At 44.3% G+C, this 12,928-nt stretch overlaps 1 long non-coding RNA gene across 6 annotated transcripts in view; it reads left to right on the top strand.

Moving 5' to 3' along the window:
* LOC105602212 (uncharacterized) overlaps window positions 1-12,928 on the top strand; it is a 305,023-nt gene that overhangs the window by 279,669 nt on the left and 12,426 nt on the right. For 5 of the 6 annotated variants that reach the window (XR_009596613.1, XR_006056340.2, XR_009596612.1 and 2 more), the window contains one exon: window positions 1-12,928. This exon is cut by the window's left edge and continues 40,442 nt beyond it. This is a non-coding gene — a long non-coding RNA (uncharacterized LOC105602212). The other variant, XR_009596614.1, reaches the window with a different exon arrangement.

Genomic DNA, 12,928 nt, shown 5'->3' with positions numbered 1-12,928 from the left:
CAAAGCAGCTGTGGTGTCTTTGTGGCCAAACTGGAACAGTGTAGTTGGTTGGGAGACAGGATACCTGGGAGTCAGGCCTGACTTTACCTTCACAGTGTGATCTTGAGTGAGTTATCTATCCTTCCTGAACTTCAGTTTCTTTAATTATGAAATGGAGTGGATGCTGATTCTTGCCCCTTCCCAGCAACATGCTGATTTGCTGCCCAAGAATCTTGTCAAAATTTCTTGTTCTACTCAGTGATCAGGAGATTTTGAAGACAAGTTAGTGGTCCTTTTAGTGACCTAACCTAATGTGGTGAAACCCCCCATCCTGATTCTGAGCTTCTTTCTTCTCTTGTATAGTCAGTCTCTACGCTGTTTTTAACATCACCAAAGATAGTCTTTATTTTCTAAATCCCATGTACATCATAACTGCTAAGAAACTATTCTTATACATAGTAGAATCTAACCAGAGAGGGACAGGACAATTCTAGAATTTTCCGTGAGGGAACTTAGGAATTCACCTAATCTAATTCTCTCATTTTATAGTTGTGGGAACTAATGATCTGAGAGGTAGAATATCTTGTCCAGAGATAAGCAGAGAACTCGTGTCTCTTTAACTTTCATTGCTATGTTTTTTCCATGGATTCATGTGTCTCAGGATCACTGTAAACCAGAAATAGAATGTAATGTTCTAGAAAGCAGATTAGACCAGGGTGTATAAGCCTTTGATTTTCCCCAGGGTCAGATTCGAACTCTGTGCACAACCTGGCCATCAGGGTTGTAACATTCTCATGAAGGATGAAGAACTCAGGGTTGTCAGAGCCTCTTCCTGCCTCATAAGACCCAGTCCAGGATCTGGATCCAACTGAACTCGTGCCTTCCTATGTTTATTTTGGATGAGGTTGCATTTGCCCTTTATCCGGTAGGTCTTACATTTTATCTTCCAGTCGACTTTCCTCATCTTATATTCAACATTCCTGAGGGTCTGCCTTGTGATATGTCATGGTGCAATGGGCTAGATACACAGTCTTCAGCACAGTCACAGTGCAGCAGGTCTTGAATAAGACTTGCCTGCAGTGCTGGGGGCCTCTGAGGAAAGAGAGACTCAAGTCATCCAAAGGACACAAGGAAGACAGCAGACAGCATATGCATGCATTCTCCTTTCTCATCAGCACAGAAAGGCTCTGTCAGACCCTCTCCCCGCACCCCCTGCCCATCCCGCCGCTCCGCCCATCTTCAGGTCTGCTTCGGTCTTACTTGGCTTGTTGTCCATGAATTGTCTGAGCCAAGCTGCTTCCTGATTCTTCACTCATTTCTTAAGACACGATGAAAAACAGTCACCAGGGCCCAGAGATACACATGTATCAATGTATATGTAGATGAGTTGGAAGGAAGATATGTCCACCCAGTATTTCCTCCCTTACTTTAGTTATCTGATCTGTTTTCTCTGCTTTTTTTTTTTAAAAAAAAACTTGACAACTAGATACCTAGATGTTTCCTAGAAACACCCAAAGCATTATTAACGCTTTAAACAGAATCTAAACACCAGCCAGATGTTCTGTTTAATTTTCCAAATACTTCTTCTCCTTCTTTACCTTAGAAGTTTTCTCTCTTTTCCATGCAGTTTAAGATACGGATTTTGAGTCACTATGCTCATGGCAGGAGAAGAAAATCATAAGTTAGAGGTCGATCATGTCTATATCACCAGCCGACAAGCCTGAGTTACATAACATTATAACCCTCAGTTCAGTTCAGTTCAGTTCAGTCGCTCAGTCATGTCCGACTCTTTGTGACCCCATGAATCGCAGCACGCCAGGCCTCCCTGTCCATCACCAACTCCCGGAGTTCACACAAACTCATGTCCCTTGAGTCAATGATGCCATCCAGCCATCTCATCCTCTGTCGTCCACTTCTCCTCCTGCCCCCAATCCCTCCCAGCATCAGGGTCTTTTCCAATGAGTCAACTCTTCGCATGAGGTGGCCAAAGTACTGGAGTTTCAGCTTTAGCATCATTCCTTCCAAAGAAATCCCAGGGCTGATCTCCTTCAGAATGGACTGGTTGGATCTCAAGAGTCTTCTCCAACACCACAGTTCAAAAGCATCAATTCTTCGGCACTCAGCTTTCTTCATAGTCCAACTCTCACATCCATATGTGACCACTGGAAAAACCATAGCCTTGACTAAACGGACCTTTGTTGGCAAAGTAATGTCTCTGCTTTTCAATATGCTGTCTAGGTTGGTCATAACTTTTCTTCCAAGGAGTAAGCATCTTTTAATTTCGTGCCTGCAGTCACCATCTGCAGTGATTTTGAAGGCCAAAAAGATAAAGTCTGACACTGTTTCCACTGTTTCCCCATCTATTTCCCATGAAGTGATGGGACCAGATGCCATGATCTTCGTTTTCTGAATGCTGAACTTTAAGCCAACTTTTTCACTCTCCTCTTTCACTTTCATCGAGAGGCTTTTTAGTCCCTCTTCACTTTCTGCCATAAGGGTGGTGTCATCTGCATGTCTGAGGTTATTGATATTTCTCCCGGCAATCTTGATTCCACCTTGTGCTTCTTCCAGCCCAGTGTTTCTCATGATGTACTCTGCATAGAAGTTAAATAAGCAGGGTGACAATATACAGCCTTGATGTACTCCTTTTCCTTTTTGGAACCAGTCTGTTGTTCCATGTCCAGTTCTGACTGTTGCTTCCTAACCCGCATACAGATTTCTCAAGAGGCAAGTCAGGTGGTCTGGTATTCCCGTGTCTCTCAGAACTTTCCACAGTTTATTGTGAGCCACACAGTCAAAGGCTTTGGCATAGTCAATAAAGCAGCAATGGGTGTTTTTCTGGAACTCTCTTGCTTTTTCGATGATCCAGCGGATGTTGGCAATTTGATCTCTGGTTCCTCTGCCTTTTCTAAAACCAGCTTGAACATCTGGAAGTTCATGGTTCACGTATTGCTGAAGCCTGGCTTGGAGAATTCTGAGCATTCCTTTACTAGCGTGTGAGATGAGTGCAGTTGTGCGGTAGTTTGAGATGAGGTTAAGTTCCTAAAAATGCACAGGATGTAAAGCACCCGTCGCGTGGCAGGCGCAGTTCTAAGCGCAGTAGAATCAGAGTCGGCGTGCATGCAGGTGAACCCCTTGCAGACTTGAGCATATAGACCCGGAAGGCCAGGAACTGAACAGTCCAGAAGAATGGGGGTAGAAAGTCAGACCATCGCAGTGAATCTTCAGAGACCCAAGAGTGCCGAAAGAAGTTACTCAACCTCCCCTAGTGTGGGAGTGCAAGTTGGCCTCAAATTGTAGTTGGGTTTCTCCAGGCTGGCCAGCATTGGAGCGCACCGTCCAGCATTCCTAGAGGGCAAAGCATCAGACCGCAGGCGATGAGCCTGGCTCCCTCCAACATAGTTCTCTGTGGCCCTCGTGTCATTGCTCACTGCAGCATGGAGAGATTCCTTGAGAAGTGTCAAACATGGCAAATAGAAAATCTCGGAGGCAGCAGCTTCTGCCCTTAAAATATTCCTCGGCTTCTCCCCAGAGCGCTCCCAATCCTTTGCTCGCTGCTTTCATCTCTGCAGGAATTCTGATACTGTGCTGCACCTCAGTCCCAAAAAACATGTTTGAAAATGTTTCTGTGTTTTAATTTTTCTAATTCCGCTTGCTCAGCCCTTTTGGAACTCATCTATTTTACAAATGCTCAAGTAGACACAATCGTATCTTTTTGCAGGCTCTTCCCAGCTGCTCTGTTGTTAGTTAATAATGGGGGAAACCAAGGTGTCCGGAGCGTGATAATACTTTTGTTCGTTTGTTTTGTTTTTAATTATTTTTAGTAGAAGGATAGTTGCTTTACAACACTGTGTTGGTTCCTGCCATACATCAGCATGAGTCAGCCATAGGTGTCCATGCGTCCTCTCCCTCTTGAACCTCCCTCCCACCCCCCACCCCATCTCACCCCTCTATGTTGTCACAGAGCCCTGGCTTGAGTTCCCTGAGTCGTACAGGAAACTCTCACTGGCAAACTGTTCTGTTTATGGTAGTGTGTGTGCTTCTGTGCTTCTCTGTTGGCCCCACCGTCTCCTTCGGCCCGCTGTGTCCACAAATCTGTTCTCTGTGTCTGCGTCTCCATTGCTGCCCTGCAAATATGTTCATCGGTACTGTCCCAGAGCATGGTCATTCTTAACGATAGTTTCGATTTACAGCAGACTCAATCTGGGTGAACCTGAGGCAGTTCATACATACTAGTTCATCTTTCCCCACAACAGCTGGGTTCAGAGATCTAGATTCTCCTCTTGGTGCTCCAAGAATCCTTCTTGGGGAAATATACTTAGCCATGAACAGCCTTGGTTCCCAACTATGAAACAGGAATAAGGATATGAGGATGTTTGCTTCCCTGCTTCCTTGTCCTAACCCTTTAGAAAGTAAACAGATTTAAAAGATCCCCAAAGTGTGAGATTGAAGGAGTTATGTCTTAACTTTATGACCCTTAACGGAACAGTGAGAGAGAATATTAGGAACTTGACTGGAAACCCTGAAATCTGCACTGTACTTCATTCTCTTCCTTTTTAATATTCACTTATTTGTTTGGCTGCCCAGGGTCTTAGTTGTAGCATGTGGAATCTTTCAGGTGTGGCATGTACACTGTTAGTTGCAGCATGTGGGATCGAGTTCCCTGACCAGGGATTGAACCCAGGCCCCCTGCATTGGGAGTGCACAGTCTTAGCCACTGAACCAGCAGGGAAGTCCCTCAATCTCTTCTTGATAATGGGTCATTGCCCTGGATGGATACCTCTCTCTTTTATATGGAGAAAGTACTGAACAGTACAGTCTATCAATAGAACATTACAAAGTGCTCAGAGATCCAGAGATGGAGAACACAGTAAAAGGGGCCCAGTCTTCTAAAGAGCATGACTTTGGTCAGCAAAGATGCCTTTAGGGACCGTAGCATCAGTAGGACTAAATGTAAGGTAAGTACAACCTCCAGGCTCTGTAGCAGTTTCAAAAAATAAGCACACTCGAGACTGAGTCCTGAGCCTGTACCACTGCATGTCATCTCTGGACTCTCAACCTAGTAGCCTTAATCTTCCCAGATCTCAGTGGGTAGAGATGCCTCCCTGCTAGCCAGCCTAAACCTAATGACTGAGCACCAGGGACCTAGACTGAAATAAAACTTGGCTCTTAGATGAAGCGTGGCAGCCAAGAGTAATGATCTTTATAATATCAGGTTCAATTCTCTTAGCGCACAGGCAGTAGGGATCTCGCCTTTTAGAAGGGCCTGGATCCTCATCCTCTTCCTCTCCCTTTCTCGCTCAGTTTACCCACTATTATATAGGAATGAAAGATTTTTTCTTTTACTTTCTTGGACCCAAAAGGCCAGTGAAACGTACTTCCTCAAATTGGTAGAATTAGGCACTAAGTCAATGGACAGTAGGTTATGTTTCAGAGAACTTCAGAGACCACGAGGGTCGATCAGATAAACTCTAGCTCTTCTATGGAGTTAGGGCTAGAAACCAGGAAAAGTCCTCTGAAACTCACCCAATGAGGAGGCAACAAGATTATTTTATAGATTCATATCAAACAATATTGGCCTTCCCAGGTGGCTCAGTGATAATAAATCCACCTGCCAATGCAGAAGACGTGGGTTCAATCCCTGGGTCGGGAAGATCCCCTGGAGAAGGAAATGACAACCCCCTCCAGTATTCTTGCTTAGGAAATCCCATGGACAGAGGAGCTTGGTAGGCTACAGTCCATGGCGTCACAAAGAGTTGGACACAACTGAGTGAGCGTGCACACACACACTCACACACGTACACCAGACAGTATTATTAAATATATACACTGAAGCAGTATCTTACCATTGATTTCCCCTAATATCCTAAAAGGTTAAAGGAAAGCAAAAAAAAAAAAAAAAACCAAAAACCTTTCCGGTGGGCCACATATTTAGTGACATTACTCAGCCTGAGACACCTGGAGCTGATGTGAGTTTGAGGTATAAAATCCACCAGATAACTCCTTTAGAAACCACTTGACATATAGAATCCCTGTACCAGACACTGCTCCCTACTGGTTCAAATTTTCTTTGCTTTTGGACAGGGGCATTGCTAACCAAACAGCACATAACTAAGTTTCCTCTTCCTCATCATCCTAGGAAGAATAGTAGGAGTGCTTTTGTCAATTGATGAGCAACTCTTGCCAACAGAAGTTAGATAGTTCACATCTAAAGCACACAGATGGACTGTGTTATCCATCTGGCTCTTCCATGAGAGATGCCACCCACCCCCAGGGGTACATTTTTAGAAACTGTGTTCCAGGTTAATATAGTGGAAATTACTCCAGCTTAGTGAAGATAGTCACATAGTTGTAACCTGATTCAGTGGTGTCTAAGCTCTGAATGTGCATGGGTGGGTGTCAGAGGACAGACTGAATGCTCTCCAGTGCCCCTTGCCCTCTGATGAAGACCAGCAGAGAAGCTAGCCTCCCTGGGGCACCACTTACACGTACTTAAATATTCTTTCCTTAGGCAAAAAAAGGAAGACGTACTATGAAACCCTGGAGGCTTTAGGTCAAAGAGTCATGAAGCATTTCTACCTTCTCAGCCTCTCTTTCTGAAATGAGGGCATCTCAGCTGAGTTGCTGATCTCAGATCTGGACTCACCCATACCCTCTAAAGTGTAAGAGATCTCTCTCCCTGAGTATAGCTCAGAATAGTCCTTCACGACCACATCATTCTGGATGCTTTATCACTTGACGTTACCTCCTAATTCCCAGAGAAGTGAGATTTCAGATGGAATTCATCTGGCTTCCAACAGCACACCTTTGAAACTTTTAGAATAGATGAAATAGATCAATTTGTTCTTTTTTAGAAACACAAACATGGATATAGAGGGAACCCCTGTCAGAGTATCATCATGGATAAAAAGAGTGCTATTCACCATTGATTAAATGCTACTTTTATGTGGCATTTTACTAAGCCTTATTCCCAAGGCTATTTAGACATGAATCCAGATCTCTCCAAAAGTTGGGATCAAAACTTCATTTACTGGGGGAGAATGGACACATGTGTATGTATGGCTGAGTCCTTTCACTGTTCACCTGAAACTGTCACAGCATTGTTCATCAGCTATACCCCCAATACAAAATAAAAGGGTTTAACAAAGTACATTTATGTGAGTGTAAAAGTTCATTTAAAAACTACTTGTTGAGCTCCTGCGACGTGCCAGGTGCTGTGTACTGGGGATACAGCCGTGGCCATGTCACAGCCCCATCTTCATTCACCTGTGTCTTTGGCGGTGACGATAGCAGAGTATTTATTTAGGCAGAGCCATTACCACAGCAGTGTCTTCTGTCCTCTGGCTAAGGAGATCACACTGCCCAGCACAGGGCCTGACATAGAGTCAAGCACTCAATATATGTTATTAGATAAAATGAACTAAAGGAAAAAAAATGAATAAATGCTAATATAAAGTGTAGAGTATGCCATGCATAACACGTAGAAGCTAGACTAATCTGAGATGATTACCTATACAAAGTGTCATTTATACTGAGCAAGGCAATGAGAGTATACTGATAAAAGGGGAACGATCATACTCATGGAGTTAGACCTGTGTTCAAAGCCTAGCAGTGACGCTCATGAGCAGGACAATTCTAACTATTCCAAACCTCATCTGTAAAACACTGATGATGGCTTTCAAGGCTGCTCTGAGGATTAAATGAGATATTAGTTATCTATATCCGTCTAGCTCACCGAAGAGCTCCAGTAATAGCTTAAAGGAGTCACAGAGAGCGTAAGTGTAACAGTACACCAGAAAGCACCCAAGTAGGAAGGATAACAGCACCAGTATTTTGAGCATCAGAGATCAACAATAAGCTTAAATCGTGGTGGAAGCAAGGGAGAGGTGCCACCTCTCTTAGCCTCCAGCCCACACAAGCGTGGAGGGAGCAGGTGATGTACAGGCTTTTATCTCCCCCTCAGGGTCATCCCAGAAGGATTTTGTGTTCAACTTTCAGCTATAGGACCACGTGGCACCTTGCTGTCACTGTTCACAGGATAGTAAATACCCTGCCAGGTAATCAGATGATCTTAGGATACTGTGATGTGTGGAGGCACCATGTGTGTGTGTGTCACACATACACACAGACGTAAAAACACAGTTTTAAAGTATAAGTTCTTGTAACAATGTTGCTTTTGTCCTAAATATCATAAATATATGAGAATCCCTTCCTCTGTCCTTTGTTGCATGCATATGCCTCAGACCTTTTCTTGCTGCATTCATGTAGTTAGATGAGTTAACACACACATACGCACACGCCCTGTTCTCTACTGGCTTCATCTGCTTTTAGGTGAGCTATTAAAAAAGTGCCCTGAGATGCACTGGCTTGCTTTCTATGTTCATGTGGGTGGGGAAAGACCAGGTTGATGGAGATACCAGCAGTGGACTTGCAGTTTGAGTTTTCAGTCTGAGATGTGAGATAGGACTATATTGTGATATGGCAAAAAAAAAAAAAAAAAAAAAAGTCCAACAAGAGAGTGAGAGGGGTCAAAGAAAGGAGATGGTGGTGGCCAGAGATGAAGAAAAGTTGTAAGACGTAAAAGGATTTGAGACCTCCTAAAAATCTGAGGAGTGGAAAACTAGATGTGCTTAAAATGATGGTGGGGGAGAGGGAGAGCAACTATTGGGGCCTGTGAAACCATGCCAGGAACTGCGAGCCAGGGGCAGTGGCAGAGGGGAAGGCCAGGTAAGACAAAGCAGAAATCTGGCTCCCTACAATGCAGCATGGAGCTGGGATACAGAATTTGCTGCAGTGGGAGGTGGGGCCAGTCTGGCACAGTCTGTGGGTTTGAAAGGAGCTGGGCGGGTTGGAGAATGCCAGGCCGCCTTTGTAGTTCTGAGTTCAGAGAGGGGGTAACAAATACTGGGTTTCAGGTCAGAAGCCTGGCTTGGGTGGCTTCTGGAGAAATTTTCCCTCTGCTCCCAAACTCTTACAGTGTGCTCATCACACCGCTGGCCTCCAATCAGAGCATGAACACGTGTCCCGGAGGCCGTCCAAGCAGAGATTTCAGCAGTGGTACCTGTTGGCCGACTCATGGGGCCCTTTCCCTTTCCTGTTCCCTGGAGGCGGTAAACTGGGCTGAACACAATATCCTTGTATATTTCCCATCATCCTCCCAACATGCTTCACCTCTCCCAGACTCCTAGGGTTAATCCCCAAGACAACCTTGCTTTGAAAGAAAAAATGTGGTGAGCCTACTTGAAGATTTGGATCCCAGAGGCCTCTTCTCTGTCCTGCCTCAGCCAGACACGGGGCAAAGAGACGGACGTTTACAGAGAAAGAAGCAGTAAGTTCTTGTTGTTGCTTGTTTTCAATGTTTGATTGCTCTCCAGATTTAGGGTCCTTGAAAGCAATGGGCTTTTCTTTTCTTCTTTTTCTCTCCTCTCTCTCTTTTTTTCTTTCTTCCTCTGCAGAAATTAATCATATCCCCTTCCCATCCTGCGGGTGATTCATAAAAGCAATTGCATTAGAAAGTGCTTCTCCGTTGCTGCTCGTAGCCTGAGTTAAAGATATCTGAAGTTGATCTGTGTGTGCCTGTTCGCAGTACTGTAATATTTGGAAATGTATCTGCATTTGTAAAAATGATTTGCACTGATGATTCTTCCCTAGAAGAAACACTACATAGCTGGCTGATTGATTGTAATGATGATGAATTTGTCCCAGGACTGGCATGGATGTCTTTGGGGATTTTTGTGCCTATTTGCTGCTCATCAAAGGGAAGCACAGACCGAGTTTGGAATGAGGGTGTGGTCCGCCTGATTCAGCTTCCTTCCCGGCCCATCTCTGACTCCTGCCTCCTGCTCCTCCCCTCCCACCCTGGCTCCTCTGATCCTTCCTGAGACTGCCAGTGAAACGGCATCCACCTTTCTTTTCCCTTACTGCCTGTGTTGTGCTCCATCAGGTCAGAGACCACTCCCCGTGATCAAACTCATCATGTTTGTGATCTCAGCATATTTTCAATCCAACTGAAATCAACTCCCTTAGCTTCTTCCATCCTGGGATTATTCATCAACATAGTAAGAGCAGTAGTAATACTGTATTTAGAAGTTCCTTAGCACATTGCATCTCTGAGAGTCTTACAGATGTTACTAATTAATCTTCACAACACCCCATCCAGGAGTGGTAAATATTACTAACCATAATAGAATATACACACACACGTGCTCGTGCACACACACACACACCCCCACATACATATGCTAAGGACAGCAAAATAGTTCACTTATTTATCATGGTTCACTTGATACAGTAACTGATATTTTTGAGACACCCATCATAGATACAATAATTAGAGATGTGCTTTTGTTAACAAAACCACTACCCACTTCTAGCGTACCCTTGGGTACTAAATAATTACCCACTTTGTGTGGTTATCTAGCTCACTAATTACCCACAGAAATTGGGGTCAGGTGTTAACTGCTTGAAATAAGTATCCTCTAAAGACATCGCTGAGTTGTATAGAGAAAATGATGTGTTCATAGCAAAACTTTTGTAAGTTACATATTTGTGTATCTTGGTAAACAGAGTGAATACAGACGGGGCTAGATTAGCTCAGTGTGTGAAAATCATGCTGAGCCATTGCTGCAAATATTCGGAGGTTTTGGAGAAGCTCAGGAAATGTCATTCTCTGTCTACCTTTCCTTCGTGAAGATGATCACAATCGTGATTCCCATAATCTGGACTTCATATATGAGGACACTAAGACAATTGATGATTCTCCTTAGGAATGATTCATTTTGGTGTTACAGGGAGGCACCCAGTGAGTCAAAGATTTTTTTTTTTGACAGCTCCACCCTTTATGATTATTCTAGCATGTTTCTTTTTCTGCATCAGTGTAGTGCAAACACCCTATTAGCCAAATCTGAAAAAGATTCTAACCCAGTCTCCAATCCCTGCCAGCCATCTCTTTCTCCTTCCCAGTAATGACAAAAAAAAAAAAGGAAACCCAGCACTATGATTGTAGGTCTTTCCCTTTTTGCCTTGATTTGTTCTGCTTTCCTCTCTCTTCCTCTCCCTTCTTCCTCTCTCTGCATCTTCTTCCTGTTTGTGCTTTTTCTTCTTTTCCTTGGCATCCATCTGTGCTTCTGCAGGTCTCACAGAGACAAAGCACAATATCCTGAGTTGAGCACAAAGAAACTACCTTTTAAAAATATCAACTTGGAAGAAACCTGCATCATCAGCTACCTCCCTCCCTTCCTCGGTCTTTACAGAGCCTGGCATTATATTCAACACAGCACTGCCTGTTGTCTGCATGATTCTAGCCACAAAAATTGGGTGAAGGTGGCAACATACCCACTGTGTGTTCAGATAGGTAGAGACCCCCATTTTCAAGGGACACCTGCTTCACAGGATCCTTGGGTAGCGGAGCTTTTAAGATGTGTGCCAGCAAAAATGATAGGAGATGCTCCCTTCGTCAATTCAGCATGTCTTTCATTTTCTTCTTGTGCCACTTTTTTTTTCTGTCATCTGAATGATTATTTCTCATGATCAAGGGACCGTCAGCTGATCAATGAAGTGTGTATGGATCTGATGGACATTTGAGGAGAAATGCTTCAGGAGTAAGAAAAGATGTCTGCAGTGGAAGCAGAGGGTCAGAATGAGCTACAGTCATTGATAACGTTCCCTTGGATTTGGAAATGAACTTAAGTGGTAAATTAGTACACATGACCAACAGAGTCAGTGTAAAGCACAGCCATTGAAAAGAAAGAGATTTTTAGCATTGTAGTCATCACATGCCTTAATGGAGTGTATACTTTAAATACAGATTTGAATCACTGCTCTTTTATCCCTCTAGATGTCAATTTCAAAGAAGTCCTTGGGCATTGTTGACTTTCTGTCCGTAAAGAAAACCCACCAAGATTCACCAAGTACATCACCTGCAGTCACGCGCATACGTGTTTTAAATGCCCAGGGGATGTTGAACAATTAGGCAGAGAACTGCACTGTGGTCTCTTCTCTTCACTGCTCCACTCCAGCCCCCCATTTTTTTTTCTCTCTTTTAGAAACTGTGATACCTGATCTCTGGATCTAGCAGGGATGAGGGGTTTTTTGTTTTGGGGGTTCTTTTTGGTTTTGTCTTTTTGTATCTGTATAATACAATGTCTGGCCTTCCCCCTGACCTGCTGGTGTATTTTCGGTCTCATTAGTAGTCAGAGAGAAGCCCTAGTGCATCCGGTGCTGGGAGTCAGGTCTGAGACACAGGACAACAGAGAGAGGGAGCGGGCGAAAGGATATTAGAAGAGAGGCTTGTCTCCAAGATATGGAAGGAAGTGAGAAATGACAGGACTGCAAGCTTTGTACGGAGGAGCCTGGCAGGGCGGGGGGGAGCGGCGAGGAGCGCGAAGTGGGTTCTCAGAAGCCCTAGAAGAGCTAAAGGTGATTAGAAGGGGATATTGATTCCTTATTCTGCCAGCGATTTAAGCAGGCATGCGAGGAATCCGCACCATGGTTGCAAAAGGAGACCCACTGCCTCCTGTAACCAGACACTCGGGCTTTCCAGGAGCCCAGCGAGAGCCGAGAAGAAAGGGGGCAGTGTGGTCTAGGAAAATTCAACTTGTCGCTGATTTGTGCCTGATGCTCGCTGTCCGTCAGCAGCCTCCCTTACAATCTTTTTTTCCTCTCTCTCCCCCCCCCTTTTTTTTCTTGCCTTCTCCTTCTTCACTGAAGCCTAGGGGAGCCAGTAAAGATTAAATGTGCTTTCTCAAAGGCAGCCACTTCATGCTGCTATGTCGAAAGGGCCATTATTATTATTATTATTTTAATAGTAAAAGAAGAAGGGAGAGAGGTTGAGAGAGAGAGAGAAGCTAGGTAGGATGATGACGGACTAGCTTTTCCGAGAGGAAAAGGGAAGGGAGAGAAAAAGCAGAGACCCTGAACGGAGGATTGTGCCTGAGGAGAACCTACAGAG

Source organism: Ovis aries, chromosome 15, assembly GCF_016772045.2.
Source record: "Ovis aries strain OAR_USU_Benz2616 breed Rambouillet chromosome 15, ARS-UI_Ramb_v3.0, whole genome shotgun sequence".
Taxonomy (NCBI): Eukaryota; Metazoa; Chordata; class Mammalia; order Artiodactyla; family Bovidae; genus Ovis; species Ovis aries.
This window is presented reverse-complemented; position numbering and strand designations above follow the sequence as displayed.